This window comes from Ovis canadensis, chromosome 1, assembly GCF_042477335.2.
Source record: "Ovis canadensis isolate MfBH-ARS-UI-01 breed Bighorn chromosome 1, ARS-UI_OviCan_v2, whole genome shotgun sequence".
Classification (NCBI taxonomy): Eukaryota; Metazoa; Chordata; class Mammalia; order Artiodactyla; family Bovidae; genus Ovis; species Ovis canadensis.
In genome coordinates, this window is record NC_091245.1 from 37212613 (window position 1) to 37229494 (window position 16882).

Below are 16882 nucleotides of genomic sequence, written 5' to 3' on the forward strand. Positions count from 1 at the left end.
ATGGACTGCAGCCCGTGGACTGTACCCCATGTAGCCATGGTTGTCTGTGGAGCCCTTACAAACAGCTGAGAAAAAAAGAGACACTAAAGGTAACAAAGAAAAAGAAAGACATACCCATCTGAATGTAGAGTTCCAAAAAGTAGCAAGGGGAGATAAGAAAGCCCTCATCAGTGATCAGTGCAAAGAAATAGAGGAAAGCAATAGAATGGGAAAGACTAGAGATCTCATCAAGAAAATTAGAGATACCAAGGGAACATTTCATGCAAAGATGGGCACAATAAAGGAAGGACAGAAATGGTATGCACCTAACAGAAGCAGGAGATATTAAGAAGAGGTGGCAACAATACACAGAAGAACTGTACAAAAAAGACCTTCATGACCCAGATAACCATGATGGTGTGATTACTCACCTAGAGCCAGATATCCTGAAATGTGAAGTCAAGCGGGCCTTAGAAAGCATCACTATGAACAAAGCTAGTGGAGGTGATGGAATTCCAGTTGAGCTATTTCAAATCCTAAAAGACGATGCTGTAAAAGTGCTGCAGTTAATGTGCCAGCAAATTTGGAAAACTCAGAAGTGGCCACAGGACTGGAAAAGGTCAGATTTCATTCCAATGCCAAAGAAAAGCAATGCCAAGGAATGCTCAAACTACTGCACAATTGCATTTATCTCACACGCTAGCAAAGTAATGCTCAAAATTCTCCAAGCTAGGCTTCAACAGTATGTGAACCATGAACTTCCAGCTATTCAAGCTGGATTTAGTAAAGAGAGAGGAACCAGAGATCAAATTGCCAACTTCTGTTGGATCATCAAAAAAGCAAGAAAATTCCAGAAAAACAGGAACTTCTGTTTTATTGATTATGCCAAAGTCTCACTGTGTGGATCACAATAAACTGTGAAAAATCCTTCAAGAGATGGGAATACCTGCCTCCTGAGAAATCTGTATGCAGGTCAAGAAGCAACAGTTAGAAACAGACGTGGAACAACAGACTGGTTCCAAATTGGGAAAGGAGTACATCAATGCTGTATATTGTCACCCTGCTTATTTAACTTATATGCAGAGCACATCATGTGAAATGCTGGGCTGGATGAAGCACAAGCTGGAAATCAAGATTGCCGAGAGAAATATCAATAACCTTAGATATGCAGATGACACCACCCTTATGGCAGAAAGCAAAGAGGAACTGAAGAGCCTCTGATGAAAGTTAAAAAGGAGAGTGAAACAGCTGGCCTAAAACTCAACATTCAAAAAATGAAGATCATGGCATCTGGTCCCATCACTTCATGGGAAATAGATGGGAGAAACAGTGGAAACAGTGTCAGACTTTATTTTTGGGGCTCCAAAATCACTGCAGATGGTGATTGCAGCCATGAAATTAAAAGATGCTTGCTTGCTCCTTGGAAAAAAAGCTATGACCAACCTAGATAGCCTATTAAAAAGCAGAGGCATTACTTTGTCAACAAAGGTCTGTCTAGTCAAAGCTATGGTTTTTTCAGTAGTCATGTATGGATGTGAGAGTGGACTATAAAGAAAGCTGAGCCCCGAAGAATTGATGCTTTTGAACTGTCATGTTGGAGAAGACTCTTGAGAGTCCCTTGGCTTGCAAGGAGATCCAACCAGTCAATCCTAAGGGAAATCAGTCTTGAATATTCATTAGAAGGACTGATGCAGAAGCTGAAACTAATACTTTGGCCACCTGATGCAGGGAACTGACTAGTTGGAAAAGACCCTGATACTGGGAAAGGTGGAAGGTGGGAGGAGAAGGGGACAACAGGATGAGATGGTTGGATGGCATCACTGACTTGATGGTCGTGAGTTTGAGCGAGCTCTTGAAGTTGGTAATGGACAGGGAAGCCTGGCATGCTGCAGTCCATGGGGTTGCAAAGAGTTGGACACAACTGAGCAACTAAACTAAACTGAACTGAACTGAACTAGACTGGAGCCCACTAGCCCAGCAGGCTCCTCTGTCCAAGGGATTTTCTAAACAAAAATGCTGGAGTGGGTTTCCATTTCCTTCTCCAGGGGATCTTCCTGACCCATGGAATAAACCTGCATGTCCTACATTGGCAGGCAATTCTTTACCAGTGAACTACCATTAAACTATGGATAACATTCCCCTAATAATAATAATACATTAAATTATGATTTAAGACTGACCATTACTTAGAGGATGTTGTCCAAATTGAAAACTCTCCAAATTTTGGCCCTATCATCCTTGCAAACCTCTATCTAGCAGTAATACTTGCTATCTTCCCTGCTCCCAACATACACACTTGGCTTCCTAGCCATAGGCTTATCCTTGGTCCCATTAAGTTTGATCACTTATGCTTCCATTGTTTTCTGACAGTTGTCATTATTTATTGAGTGTGCAATATAGAGAGGGCTGTGATGCTCTGAGGACGCAGATGAAATCAAAAGGTGATAACATTTGAATTGGGTCTTGCTGGTGTGAATCCAGTTTTCTTACTACTTCTTCTTCGAAAAGTGTTTTTGCTAAACTGAGGGGACATCCCTGTTGGTTAATATCTGATCCAAGTCTGTCATCTATACCTAGCTCATAGATTGACATAGATTGTTGAGGAATGAACCAAGCTGTAGAGAAAACTTTAGGTTTAGAATTAAAGCACCTTAAAAAAAGAAACAAAGAAAAACTCCATTTAACTTCTCCCTCTCTCTTTTGATAGTAGTTGGAACTTCAGAAATTGGCCTGTTGAGCTTACCGATGTAGTTGGTTTGGTGTTAGCGATAGGGACTTGGGGCGTTTTGGCTCTGTGTCTCTTTTACTTCACCTACATTCTTTCTCTGAGAGCTGAAAATAGAAAAAAATGTTTATTTTCAAGCATTATATGTTATTTCATATTTCTATAGAGTTTGTGGACTTCAGGTACAAAGATGCTGTCAAGAACAAACAAAATAGTATTTGTGGGGTTCCATATTCAAAAGCAGAGACACTACTTTGCCGACTAAGGTCCGTCTAGTCAAGGCTATGGTTTTTCCTGCGGTCATGTATGGATGTGAGAGTTGGACTGTGAAGAAGGCTGAGCGCCGAAGAATTGATGCTTTTGAACTGTGGTGTTGGAGAAGACTCTTGAGAGTCCCTTGGACTGCAAGGAGATCCAACCAGTCCATTCTGAAGGAGATCAGCCCTGGGATTTCTTCGGAAGGAATGATGCTAAAGCTGAAACTCCAGTACTTTGGCCACCTCATGAGAAGAGTTGACTCATTGGAAAAGACTGTGATGCTGGGAGGGATTGGGAGCAGGAGGAGAAGGGGACGACAGAGGATGAGATGGCTGGATGGCATCACTGACTTGATGGATGTGAGTGAATTCCGGGAGTTGGTGATAGACAGGGAGGCCTGGCATGCTGCAATTCATGGGGTTGTAAAGAGTCAGACATGACTGAGCAACTGAACTGAACTGAACTGGGAGTTTATTAACAGTAAGCGTATCTTCTTGGCAATAAGAGATCAGAGAGGCTGGGCCAACATGTTCACATACACATAAAGACCAATGAACCAATATTTGAAATTAAGATCTTCCAGAAAGGGCAAATTGTGTTTTATATTTATGAACCATATATATGAAAGCCCCCCAAGCAAAACAAAACTTTGTCATTTTGAAATGCTAACTGCATTTCTACAGTTAAATTTAAAAGTTTTAACTTTTAGTTTAAAGTTAAAAATGTCAAATTCTAGCTGTATTATCTGAAGTAGATACTAGGGTAAGGGTGAGGGGTAGAGGGCATGACTGAGGAAGACGTGAAATCTCAAAAGAATTGTAAGAATAATTCCCTGACTTAGAAGAGTTTGCTTCTTATTGACTCTATTGACTTATTGACTCTATTCTAACTATAGGATCAATAAGTCAGTTCAGTAGTAGGCAAAATTACCTGGTATCAAAATTACCTAATGAGAATTGTAAGACAGTGTTTATACACTAAAGCGAGTTTTTCACCAAAGGACTAAATGACCCCTCCCTGCCTTAAGTGAAAGTGGAAGTCACTCACTTTGCCATCCCGTGGACTATACAGTCCATGAATTTTCCAGGCCAGAATACTGGAGTGGGTAGCCTTTCCCTTCTCCAAGGGATCTTCCCAACCCAAGGATCAAACCCAGGTCTCGCGCATTGCAGGCAGATTCTTTACCAGCTGAGCCACAAGGGAAGCTCAAGAATACTGGAGTGGGTAGCCATTCCCTTCTCCAGGGGATCTTCCTGACCCAGGAATTGAACCGGGGTCTCCTACATTGCAGGCGGATTCTTTACTAACTGAGCCATTAGGGAAGCCTTTCCCCTCCACCTTGCTGCTGCTGCTGCTGCTAAGTCACTTCAGTCGTGTCCGACTCTGTGCAACCCCATAGATGGCAGCCCACCAGGCTCCCCTGTCCCTGGGATTCTCCAAGCAAGAACACTGGTGTGGGTTGCCATTTCCTTCTCCAATGCATGAAAGTGAAAAGTGAAAGTGAAGTCGCTCAGTCGTGTCCGACTCTGTGCGACCCCATAGACTGCAGCCTACCAGGCTCCTCCGTCCATGGGATTTTCCAGGCAAGAGTACTTGAGTGGGATGCCATTGCCTTCTCCGCCCTCACCTTGGGGGGCAGTTAAAAATGTGTGAGGGCAGTTTTGGTTGTCACAAAGAGGAGATCTTGTTGGCATTCAGTGGTGGAGGTCAGGGATGCCAAGTGTCCTATGGCATACAGGGTAGTTTTGGACATTGGAAGGAATCCCTCTCAAAATGCTGATAACCCTGCCAAGAAACATTGCAGAAATTCTAAAAAGTCAGTGCTCCAGCTTAGATAAAGCCAGGTCTGAGACTTACTGGTTCACTCTGCAAGTCATGCAAATATTCTGTTCCGTAAAATCAAGGAAATGGCCTGAATCATAAAGGGCTTCACTGATCAAAGTCAATAGAGGGAAACAGGTCCTTCATTCTTCTGCCTAAAAGGGCAAATTCTTTTAGCATTGCTTTAAATCTATAAGGAGTCAAGACTCTCTTTATTGATGCTTTCTCTCTGTCCATGGTGAAGTAAGGAGCTCAAGTATGGAGGTCCTGGATTCTGAGTAGTTCATTTCAAAAAGGTATTTCTTCATTCAGTGTTAATATTCCTTTTATTTTTTTTTGTAGACATTTTTATAGTATCCTAAGTATTTCAACAGCTTAAAAAGTTTAAATACATTGTTCATCTGAAAAATACTGAACAAAATTAGATTTCTAAATACCTGTTTTCTAGAACATGCAGCTTGCACTTAGTTACCAGTAAGAATTTTCAGCAAATCGAATTCTTAAAAAAAATAAAATGTAACTGGCAAAATAAGTATGCTATTATTTTCTAAATACTCCTAAATATGCTTTATTGAAAAATTAGGTTAAACTTAGTCTACTGAAAAAGAAAATTGTCCGAGGGTCCTTTTCTTGGTTGAGTATCTATAGTTATCACCCTTAAAATAGGAAACCAAAATTTTTATTTCCATACCTACGATAATGCTTAACCCAGGTAGATAGTTAATGTGCATTTAAAAAATAAATCTGTATTTAAAATTATTTTAGGAATTGTAACTAATTATATTTTTACAAACACTCTGAATAAATATATTTATTAGTAAATATAGGAATCAGATTACTAAAATATATGCTCAATTTATTTCAAACAATTTGGAGACTAAGTACTGTTTTTATTTCACTTTATGAAAACCTAAGAAATACCAGAAGATTTGTTTTTAATGATAAGTTTTATATTACTTGCTTTAGAAAATAATTTCATTTTTAATAAGAAATTCTTTGTAAATAAAATATCGTTATTATATATACAACTTTTTTGTAGATACTATATTATTTGTTTTCTCACATCAAAAGATCATAGTTATTTCTACGTGTTTTCTTTTTAATTTTTCTATTGATTTAACATCTAAAACATAATTTATTATTATAATAATAGCTATCATTTTTTTGAGCACATTCTATATTCTAGGTTCTTAGCCATGTATTTTTTATATTATTATTTTAAGTGGGAATGATGTTTTTCTTCTTCGTTCTTTTTTTTTGAATATTATGAAAGTATGATAACACATTTTCAGGAGACTTAGAAGATACAGAACAAAGTTACATATATTTCCACTATATGTTACAATTACTTTTTTAAGTAGATAAATTAAAAGTTTTTAATTGGAGTTTCAATATCAAACTTTCGAAAATTAATAGAATGAATAGACAGAAAAGAAGGATATAGTAGACCTGAAAAGCACTATGAACCAATTCAACATAATTAAGATTTATACAGTTTTCACACAACATCAGGATACAAATTCTATTCAAGTTGCCGTAGACTATAAACCAGGAGACATTGGAACATATCCAGGGACATAAAACAGTGCACAAATCTTGTGGTCCAAAGGTATTAAAATCATGTGGAGTCTGTACTATTATCATTGTGGAATTATGTTAGAATTCAATATAAAAAGATATTGGAAAAAAAGCCACATATTTTCAAGTGCAACATGACATGTACCAAGAGAGATCTTTGACTTTTAGCTGATTATTTTAAATACATTATCTCATTATTCCTAGCAACAAACTTAAGAGGTAGGTACAACCATTAGTGCCATTTATGGCTACAGAAACTGAGGCTTAAGACATTTGGGATTCTAATTTCTGCAGTATTTTCCCTACTACTATATGATACATAAATAATACCTCGAAGATATAATTTTTGAAGGACAAGATAAGTGAACATGTTGCCATATTGATCTCTTTACAAGAGAAAAGACAAGTATATTGCATGTTCACCTTAATTTATACGAAGCCCAGAATGTTTTGTTTTTCTGATCACAAATAACTGAAAACTATGAGACTGAGTATGTTTTATAATTTATTTTACATTAGATATATAACTTATTTAAATGCAGCAGTAAGTCTGAAGAAGTTTGATAAATGAGGCAGAATTAGCTTCCTTTTGAGTGAACTTTCAAAGCAATGGTAATAACTCGCTAAGAAGAATGGACACTGGCAGGTTTGAATCCTTGGTTGCAAGCTGACACTTTGAGGGAATGTTCTTAGCAAAACACTCACTTCAAGGGAAATTAGGTCAGGCTTCTGGAACATTTATCATGTGTACCTGTCACCAGTAAGACCCAGTCCTTAAAGTGAGCTGCGATCGCAAGAAATGATCCCTCCTGCTTGGGGTTGCAGAGGACACTAAACCAATAGTTCTACAAATATGTGAGCTTGGCAGAAATTCCCATAAAACTGAAGCCAACGCCCATATAGTTGCTGTGGGAATTGAATTCCTTAATACTCTGTTTATAGAATTTTGAAACGGCAAATGGATTTGGTCTGTTCCAAAAAACAATTTGTCCCATGGCTTGTTTGTAATAACATCTAGAGTTGCTATAGAAGGATGTAGGCAGACAACCCCTGTCTGCTTTGGAAGTCAGTTTCACCAGCCTCTGCTTGTCTCATACCACACAGCCAGGTTGGTTTTTGCCCAACTCAGAGTACTATTTGCATAAAGGAAAGGCCACCTTCTACTGAAACTAAGGAGTTGCTCATTTGCTGCAGAAACTAGAGTAGTTAGCAAAATCCAGAGCCAGAGGAGTTAACAAAATCCAGAACAGTGGAAGGTAAGATAGAATGCATGGTAAAACCAAAACAACACAAATGAGTCATAACTCAGTGTCCTTTCAGTAATAGTGTGGCATCATTTGGGTAGTTTCAGAGCAATGTCAGCAAGTATGGGGATCCCACATAGGAACTTGAGATTGCACCCGCATCAGTTTCTGTGCTAATTTTAACTCAGTGAACATCATTCATTGGGGTCTTAGGGATCAAAATGACCTCATTCACCAAGCAGTCTCCATATCTCTATATCTATTTGGTTAAGTTACCTTATCTTTGACAGGAAGTAATTACTCATCTGTTTCGTAAATTCTTATTGAGGAAACATACCTAAAGATGTAACCAAAAATTGCTAATTTATATATGAACTTGGTTGAAGAAAAAGGTGATATTATTAAATGTTCTTGTAGGAATCTACCTTTTTATGCCGAGAAAATACAACAGAATAAATGGTTAAGAAAAAATATTTCATTTCTGTGTTCCTTTGTCATATATATAGTGAGGACCCACCATATGCTAGTCACTGTATAAGTGGTAGAATTAAAGCGATGACAGATTACAGTTCCTGCTTTTATTGAACTCATTTATGTATGTGTGTGTGTGTGACAGATCCTTAGATAAAAAATAATGATATCCTGTGTAACATGCCAAATAGAGGTAATTTTAAAATGCAGGAGACAAACTCAAGAACTTAAATTTTATCTGTAAGAGGTAGCTTTTGAAACAAAGTTTTGTTTTTAACTGTATCCTTAAAAAAGATGGGGCTGTTATACATGAAAACCCAGAAGATTTGAGGGGCTAAAAGGGGAGAATGGGTTTGGAAGAAATCTACCAATGATTTCTTGCTGGAAGAATTAAAAAAAAAAAAGACAAAACCTTTCATTATCACACTCTATTAAGCCAGGACCAGGAAACAATTTCTAATCAGCACTCTGATCTGGGCAGAGATTGTGCAGCCTTTTGTACCAGGCCTCAGATCTGTGTTCTCCATTCACACATGCTCACTTCCAGCTGTTGTCATTGAAATCCCACATAATCTTTCAAGGTCAAAGGGCAGTCACCCATGGCTGCTGCAGTTAAAAGGTTATGCTGATTTCTGTTGTCAAATATTGGCCCTTTTCTCTTCCAATCACTCCCATTCTACTTTTTCTAACAAGAAAAATCCAGCCTAGAATTGTATTACATGACTTTAAAGTCTTAAAAGTGTTCTCCCATTGTGCTAACACGACATGGCCTGAACAGTCTAATTCATTCTGTTATATTTCACAAAGAATTTTCTGCTACTTCTAAAATACTCTGTGTTTGTGCTAAGCCAGCAAACTTCAAAGTCTAGTGGCCTGGACGATTTGTGGCGTGCCATAGTGTCTGCAGAATTGTGTACTATAGATCCTATAATTTAATAAATGCTGTGAATTATGGCATCAGTAACTAAGTAATTTCTGGGTGAGTAGGAATTGCACAAAGCAAATGACTTTAACAAAGATGGTTGCTGTTTGTATTTTGTGTTTCTAAACATTAACTTTATTTTATTATATATTTAGAAAATGACATCCACCTATTTGTAATTATTTTTGTAGTCTTAGACAAGTCATTGTAAGAATTCTTTTAAAATGTATTGCTTCAGTTCATCACTGATTTTCTTCTTGTGCTCCATGAACAGAAGTCAGTCTTGAGTGTCTTAAAATTAGCGCATGGCTCCTGGTCATCTTCTTTCCTTATCACTGCGTGTGTCCTCAGGTGGTTTAGCTTGCAGGCTCTGTGTGAATGGTTTCACAGGAAGAACAGAATGATAGGCATTAATTTTTTTTTCCTGTTTTACATCCATAAACCAGGGTAGCCCTCAGGTGATGTAGTTTCATGTCTGTTTCATTTAAGGTAATCAGTTTCTGATGTATTCAGAGAATGCGTTTGCTTATTTTTTCTCCAGTATGTATGAGTTTGAAAGCAGAAACTGAAGCTATTACAAGTAGTTTGATCTATTTGCATATTAACAATTGTTACTGTCCAAGTTTAGAGAAAACTTTGGTTCAGAACATAGAACCAATAAGTTTGTTTGAAAGCCTCTTTTAATTCAAAACCAGGTTAATTAAGAAATACTTTTAAATTTATGATGCATTAAAAGATAATGTTAATTTTAAAATATTTATAAAATATGAATCATTATATTAATTACATGGAAGTTACTTCTAACATGAAGCAAAATTTTCTCTTTAAGAACCTTTTTTTTTAATGGTGCTTTAAAAATTTTTTTCTAAAGCAAGTGTTTCTCTGTTTTTGTACAAAACTAATTTGTGGTTGGGTCCACTTGAAGAATATCCATTTATGCTTATTATAGGTCTAATAAATGTATAATTCTAAATGTTTAAGGGCAATGGGAAAATTAATTGGCTCACATGACAAAACAATGAAAGAGAATATTTAGCCTAAGGAAGAGAAAATTAAGGGCTGAGGACTGTCTTTAAATAAGTGAAGGGCAGCAAAATGGAAGAGAGAGTAGATTTATCCTGCCTGCTCCAGAGGTAAAGTTAAGTGAAGTTACAGCACGGTAAACATACTAATTAACTATTTTTTAAAAGTCAAAGCTCACTATCTAAAATTCTTTATGACACAATGATGATTACTCCACTACTGAATGATCTTTAAGATCCCGTCATTTCCAGTTCATCCTATGATATTATGCATCCAATATTTCTAAACGTACAAATAAGTAAAAATCTTTTTCCACTTTTTATTTAGATGTTTTGATGTCTTTTAGACATAATCCTTTAATTAAATGCCTAATCACTTGTAACTCAAAGTCATAAACCTTCTTTATAGTTAAGTTGAGCTATCAAATTTAATTTAATGAAATACTGCTCTTCCCTTATTAACTCCAGGAATTGGTAGAAGGATGTGATGAGGCCTTTGGGTTAGATTGGATAGTCAAGTCTCTGGTATTATATTTGTTGGATTAAGATGCAATAAAATACATTATATAAAGAGAACTAAACAAACCTGTGTTCTAATCCGAATTCTGCCACTAGGTGTGTGACCTTGGGCAAGTCACTTAACCTCAATGAGCTTAAGCTTCCTTTTCTATAAAATCAGAAGATTGCCAACTACACAGGGTTACAGGAAGAATTAAAGCTAATATGTCTAAAGTATGTTATCTATGAATTTTTCAGCTAGGTAACTTATCTTTACAATACCTGTTACTGGCTTGATCCATTTGCCTAATCTGGATATTTTAAAGTGATTGCAAGTTAAGATTGGGAATATCCTTTAGCCTTGCTTTAAAGGTATGAATTAGCTCAAAGAGTTCGGATTCTACTTTCCCCTCAGCACTTTAGTACATAAACCAAATGGAGGAAAATAGGAAAAGGAGCAGAACAGTGTATGAACGGAAGGACACTTGCCAAAAACAAATGGTGTCCTTGTCAAATTATTTAGGAAATTGTGAGTTAAATGATATTAAGAAAGTTTGTAAGAAACTCTCAGAGGCTTTAATGTGTAAACGTTCCTTGTCATTCTCTTAAGGGTGATTGTGATAGTGTTTCCTGAACTATTTTTACTATGGAAATCTTTATTTTATATGTACTTGTATCTTTGTTTTTAATTCATCTGTGGTGGAGCATTGGGGTTGGGGGGGTGGAGATGACTATCAGGAAGGTCCTTTGGAGAAGGGCATGGCAACCCTCTCCAGTATTCTTGCCTGGAGAATTCCATGGAGACAGGAGTCTGCAGGCTACAATCCATAGAGTTGCAAAGAGTTAGACACGACTGAAGCAACTTAGCACGTGCACACACACCACACGCACACACGCGCACACACACACACACACACACACACGTTCTACATAACGGGGTTTGGGAAGTGCTGATATGAACCCTGACATGGAGGATGGAACATACCCGTATTTGGAGAACAACAGGTGGGACATCTTGGTTGCAACACAGAGTATATATTGGGTTGGCCAAAAAGTTTGTTTGGGATTTTTTTTAACATCTTATGGAAAAACCTGAATAAACTTTTTGACCAACCCAATATTTGGATGATGTTGGAACCACTACCTGAAATGCTGAGAAGATATATTAGAGACCAGATCTTGAAGAGCTTTAAATACCTAGCTAATACATCTAAACTTTATTCTCAAAGAAATCATGAAACACTGATGGTTTTATTATCAGACAAAACACAGGAACCAACCATGTGTTCTGTCTCTACTGTGCTAGTAGATAAACATGAAGAGAAGATATGTATCAGGCGTCACAAATTTCTTTGGCTAGAAGGGCCTTACGGAGCATTTAAATAAATGAAATACAATAAAGAGTACTGGGGAATGTGGTATATTTGTAAGCTCATGCTCAGTTTAAAAACTTTCATGTGCAAAAAAAAAAAATTCAGTATTCTGCTAGCGAAGCAAAATGTGTTTGCAGACTGGACTGCTAATTTGTGGCACTTTTGATTCTAAAGGGAAAGACTGGCACTTATGTTGGTTAAGTTAAGTACTAGGCTACTATAATGAAGACCAAAAAAAATAAGGTGGTTAAAATACATTAAAATTTGGTTTCTTTTTGTAACTGTTCCAGATGATAGGCTAAGTTTGCAGGGAGGTTCTACTCTACACCATCATTCAGGATCCCAGCTGCTTCTTATTGCTTTGCCATCCCATGGGCTCTGTCTTTGTCCATAGACCAAAAATTTTAAATTTGGGTTTAACGGATCAGTAGACAAATTTACACCCCCCTCAAAAAAATCTGTTTTCTAAGATATCCCAAAAGACAAGTAAAGAAGGAACATGTGACTGGAGGTAAACTAAAGTAATTTACATAGTGCTTTAGAGGGCTACTAAATAAGGGTGTCTCAAGGTGCTCATCTGAATCACTGAATCAATATTTATGGCACACCTAGAAAAGGCATTGGGATGGGCTCTGTGGGCAGTCAGATCAGAAGACATAGCCTGCTCTTGCCTGGTTTGTTGTAGGGGTGCTGAAGGAGGATAGGAAGACAAATCACTGTCAGATAAAGAGAAGGAGCCTACTACAGCAGGCAGGTCAAGCTGATGCTCTACTCAACACGATTGACTGAACACAGCTGATAAGCATGGACTGAACCGTGGGGGACGGAGACGAGGAAGGAGCCACTTGCCCTCCGCTTGGGTGGCTCAGAAGCCAGCTGGGAGTTCACCGAAGCAGGAATGAAAATTCCAGGGAGGAACAGAGTTGATGAGGTCAGCTTTTCCTCAGGAGCAGGAGAATGTGAGTTCTGTGAGAGCAGTGTCTTCAGGATTTAGTCCAAGACCTGTACAGCACAGACAGTCCCAAGTACTTGTGGAATGGAAATGGCCTGACCACAAGGGACTCTTTTCCTTTGAGGAACTCAAGCATGAAAAGGTCTGGCCATTGGCTTGTCTTACTAGTGATGGAACCATATTTACCATGAGAGAATAAAGATTACAGTCATCCCTCCATATGCATGAGCCTTGTTTCCAGGACCCCCAGGGATACCAGAATCCTCAGATGCTGAAGTTCCTTGTGTAAAATGGCATGGTGGCCTTTGGTATCTGTGGGTTCTGCATCCCCTTATATGGAGAGCAGGCTGTACATTTGAAGGACCCGTGTATGCAATGTGCTTCCATCCATTGGCTAGATGAAATTTGATAATTTAGAGCTGAGAGCCTTTGCTCTTGTTTAGTTGCCAAGTCGTGTCCAACTCTTTGCAGTCCCATGAATTGTAGCCTACCAGGCTCCTCTGTCCATGGGATTTCCCAGGCCAGAATACTGGAGTGGGTTGCCATGCCCTCCTCCAGGGGATCTTCCCAACCCAGGGATGGAACCTGCTTGGCAGGCAGATTCTTCTACTTTTGAACCACTGCAGCTTCCTGCCTTTGTTCTTTCAACAGAACAAGCAAACATACCACCTCATGTATACACTTTCCTCCTCAAATGCATCACCTCTGTTTCATGGATGTTCCAACTTTCTTTAAAGGCCAGCCCTTCGGATGATTTGTTACCACTTATTTCTTCCCTGACCTCTGAACCGCTCTGCAAATCAAGCTTTTTTCCTTTAAGAGGTAGATATTCAGTTCCTTCGTAAGATGAAGGGACTTCTAATAGCATTTTCCATAATAACTGATATTATCGAGGTAAAGAAAGCTGCTTTTCCTAACCACCCATAAAAGAATTTAGCTTTTTGTATTTCTGCCTCTCTAGAAAGTCTAATCCCTCCCCACTGTGAGTATGACAGACTCCAAGGTATTGAAATCTGTACTCTAATTGTGAATTCATTGAACTTTTTTAGCCATTTTATCTAAAATGAAAAAGAATCTGGTCCTTATTTCAATCTCCTATACAGTTGCTCCTGAACCGTAGTTCAGAATTGAAGAGAGTCAGAACAGTGTGCAGTCTGGCTTTTCACCTAAGGCATACTTAACCAAAGTATATGTTCTGCACTCATTTCTGAGAGGCCCTACTCAAAACGTAAATCCTGGGACCTTTGGGGAATGTTTACTCAGCTTCCCATCTGAAGATCTTTCAGTGCTAACATCTGAATTGAGAATTAAGTACTTAAATTTGCCTTTGTGTTGTCTTTTCTATTTTGCTCTCATCTTGCAATAAAGTAGACCACCCAGATTAGTGTTATTTCCCTGAAAGTCATTTTTGTGATTTGGTTTGCGTTAGTAAGAACAAAATGTTAATCTGCTCAGGTTTGCTTCGTTAGCTGTGTCATTTTTTCCATCATTTCTCAGGTTTCACTTCTCGTTGTTGTCTTCTAGAGTTCATCAGTGGGTTTCCAAATAATTGGTGAAGGAACAAAACCAGTTTCACAGTCGTTTAAAGATACATGGAGTGTTTACACAGGTCTTTCCTTGGGGACTTATTATAAACATGAAGTAGTCAAGGCAACGTGACTCAATTTCATGATACTGTGAGGGGATGGTTCCTTTAGGATTTGTGAATACTTCTTTTTTATTTTTCTGGGTTTTGTACACTGACATATATTTCATCTTCTAAATTACAGACATTCCACTAAAATAGACTTTAGGAGGCAGGTTGCTGGAAGGGGAGGAGGATCCAGTTGTTATTTTTACAGTGACTTTCAGGATCATACAAGATGCTAGCTTAAGTGTGGGACTAGACTTTTTTTAGCCCCTTATGTCCATTGAATAATGCTGTCCTTTATCCTGTTTTTATTTGGTCTCCCAAAACATGAACCATAATCACAACAATAGGGCAACCCAGACACTTCTCCTCAGGGAACCTGCTATCACCTTCTTGATTGGAAGCTTTGTCTAAATGGCTTGTCTGTCCTGTCCTTGTCCTGTTTAGTTTGGAGGGACTGTTTGGGTGGTTCATTTTAATAGTTTTTCAGATGCATATTGGCTTGATTTCACTGGTAGAGATGAGAGAGAATAAGAGACAGAAATAAGAAGTTCTGTCAACATTTTTATAAAAAAGGAAAGAAAGCATATTGAGCCCAATTTGAGCTGTGTTTGTTCATTCTCAACCATGTCTGAAGTACATAAAGAGAAGCCTTCCCTGCCCACTGTTTCTAAAGCTCTTTCCTATTTGTGTCCTTAATATTATTTATTCCCTTTGTTGTCGTTGTTCAGTCGCTAAGTCATGTCCGACTCTTTGCGACCCCAGGGACTGCAGCATGCCAGGCTTCTCTGTCCTTCACTACCTCCTAGAGTTTGCTCAAACTCATGTCCATTCAGTATGTGATGCTGCTCAGCCATCTCATTCTCTGTCACCCCCTTCTCCTCCTGCCCTCAGTCTTTCCCAGCAATGAGTCAGCTCTTCACATCAGGTGGCCAAAGTATTGGAGCTTCAGCTTCAGCATCAGTCCTTACAATGAATATTCAGGGTTGATTTTCTTTGGGATTGACTGGTGTGATCTTCTTGCTGTCCAGGGGACTCTCAGGAGTCTTCTCCAGCACCATAGTTCAAAAGCATCCATTTTTGGCACTCATTTTCAGCTGTATCTAATCCTAGACTATAAATTTCCTGAAGGTAGGGACTGTGTCTTAAACCCTTGGCCCAGTGTCTGACACAGGGGACACAGAGGAGGTGCTCAAGAAGTATTTGTTGAATAAATGGATGAATCATCAGATTTGCCTGTCAGAGAGACATTTCTGGCTGCAGTGTGGGAAGCAGACTAGAGGAGAAGCCAAGACTGATGATATAGACCGTAGGAGGCTGTCCCATCATGCTGGTGAGAAGTGGGAAGAGCCAGGGCCACAGTCAAGAGGGAGAGATGGAGATATGCATGGAGTGGATTCAGGGGGGGATTCGTTGCATGTGGGTGTTTGCAAGAGGTGAGAGTCAAGGATGACATAAACATAGAAAATGAGATGAACGGTGGATGGCTTGTTGAAGTAGGGAATTCACAGAGTAAGAACAGATTTTTGGAGAGAAGAAAAGGAACTCGACTTTGGACATGTTGGATCTAAGGATACCTGTAGGCTATCATCTGGAAAGAAATATCTAATAAATATTTTGATCTATGTTTTTGGAACCCAGGAGAGGGATCTTGACAAAAGGTAAAGATTTGAGAGTTACTGGCCTATAGCTTCATTCATGCACTCATTCAACAAATATGCACTTGCTAACTGCTTTGTCCCAGGTGTTAAATACAATGATGAACTAAGCAAATATTTTTCTAGTTTCCACACATATCACAGTCAAGCCTGGTAGCTGGTAGCATGGAAATAAAATAACACAGGGAATATGTGATAAGTAGAGATGAACACAAATGGTGGAGAACACCAACATTTAAGAGGTGGACAAAAGAAAAGGAGCAGGATGATGGTTTGAGTGGATGAACACTTGGGCTTCCCCCTCCCAAGGCCTTGCGCTAATCTAAGTTTTCAAAATACATTGGTTGCTTTTTCTGGAGGCAGGATTAAAGTATGTTCACATTCTCTCTGCTTAGAAATTCATGTTAAGTCGTCCTTAAAATAAGGAATTTCACAGGTTGGAACTGAAACAAGTATCAGCCCGCAAGCAAGTGACACAGACAGAGATGAGCAGGAGCTGGAGATCAACCCAGATTTTCGCATTCAGCTCTGAATTTCCTTGCTATTGTTAGATGGGTCTTAAGTCAAACTTAATGCAGGTTGTGGTTGGATTTCCTTTGTTATGGGCTGTGGGGTAAATGTGATGTTCACATTGTCATGGTAGAAAGAGATATTATGCTCTGTTTTGCCAGGACTTTGAGTTTTACTTATTTATTTATTTTTACTTCTCAGTTCTTTTAACCCAAGAGGCAGCAACATCTCAGGCACCTAC

At 38.5% G+C, this 16882-nt stretch overlaps 1 protein-coding gene across 4 annotated transcripts in view; it reads left to right on the forward strand.

Annotated features, from left to right (window-relative positions):
* The window catches only part of NFIA (nuclear factor I A), a 396595-nt gene that overhangs the window by 237084 nt on the left and 142629 nt on the right, over nt 1-16882 (forward strand). The gene's annotated exons all lie outside the window — the stretch shown is intronic.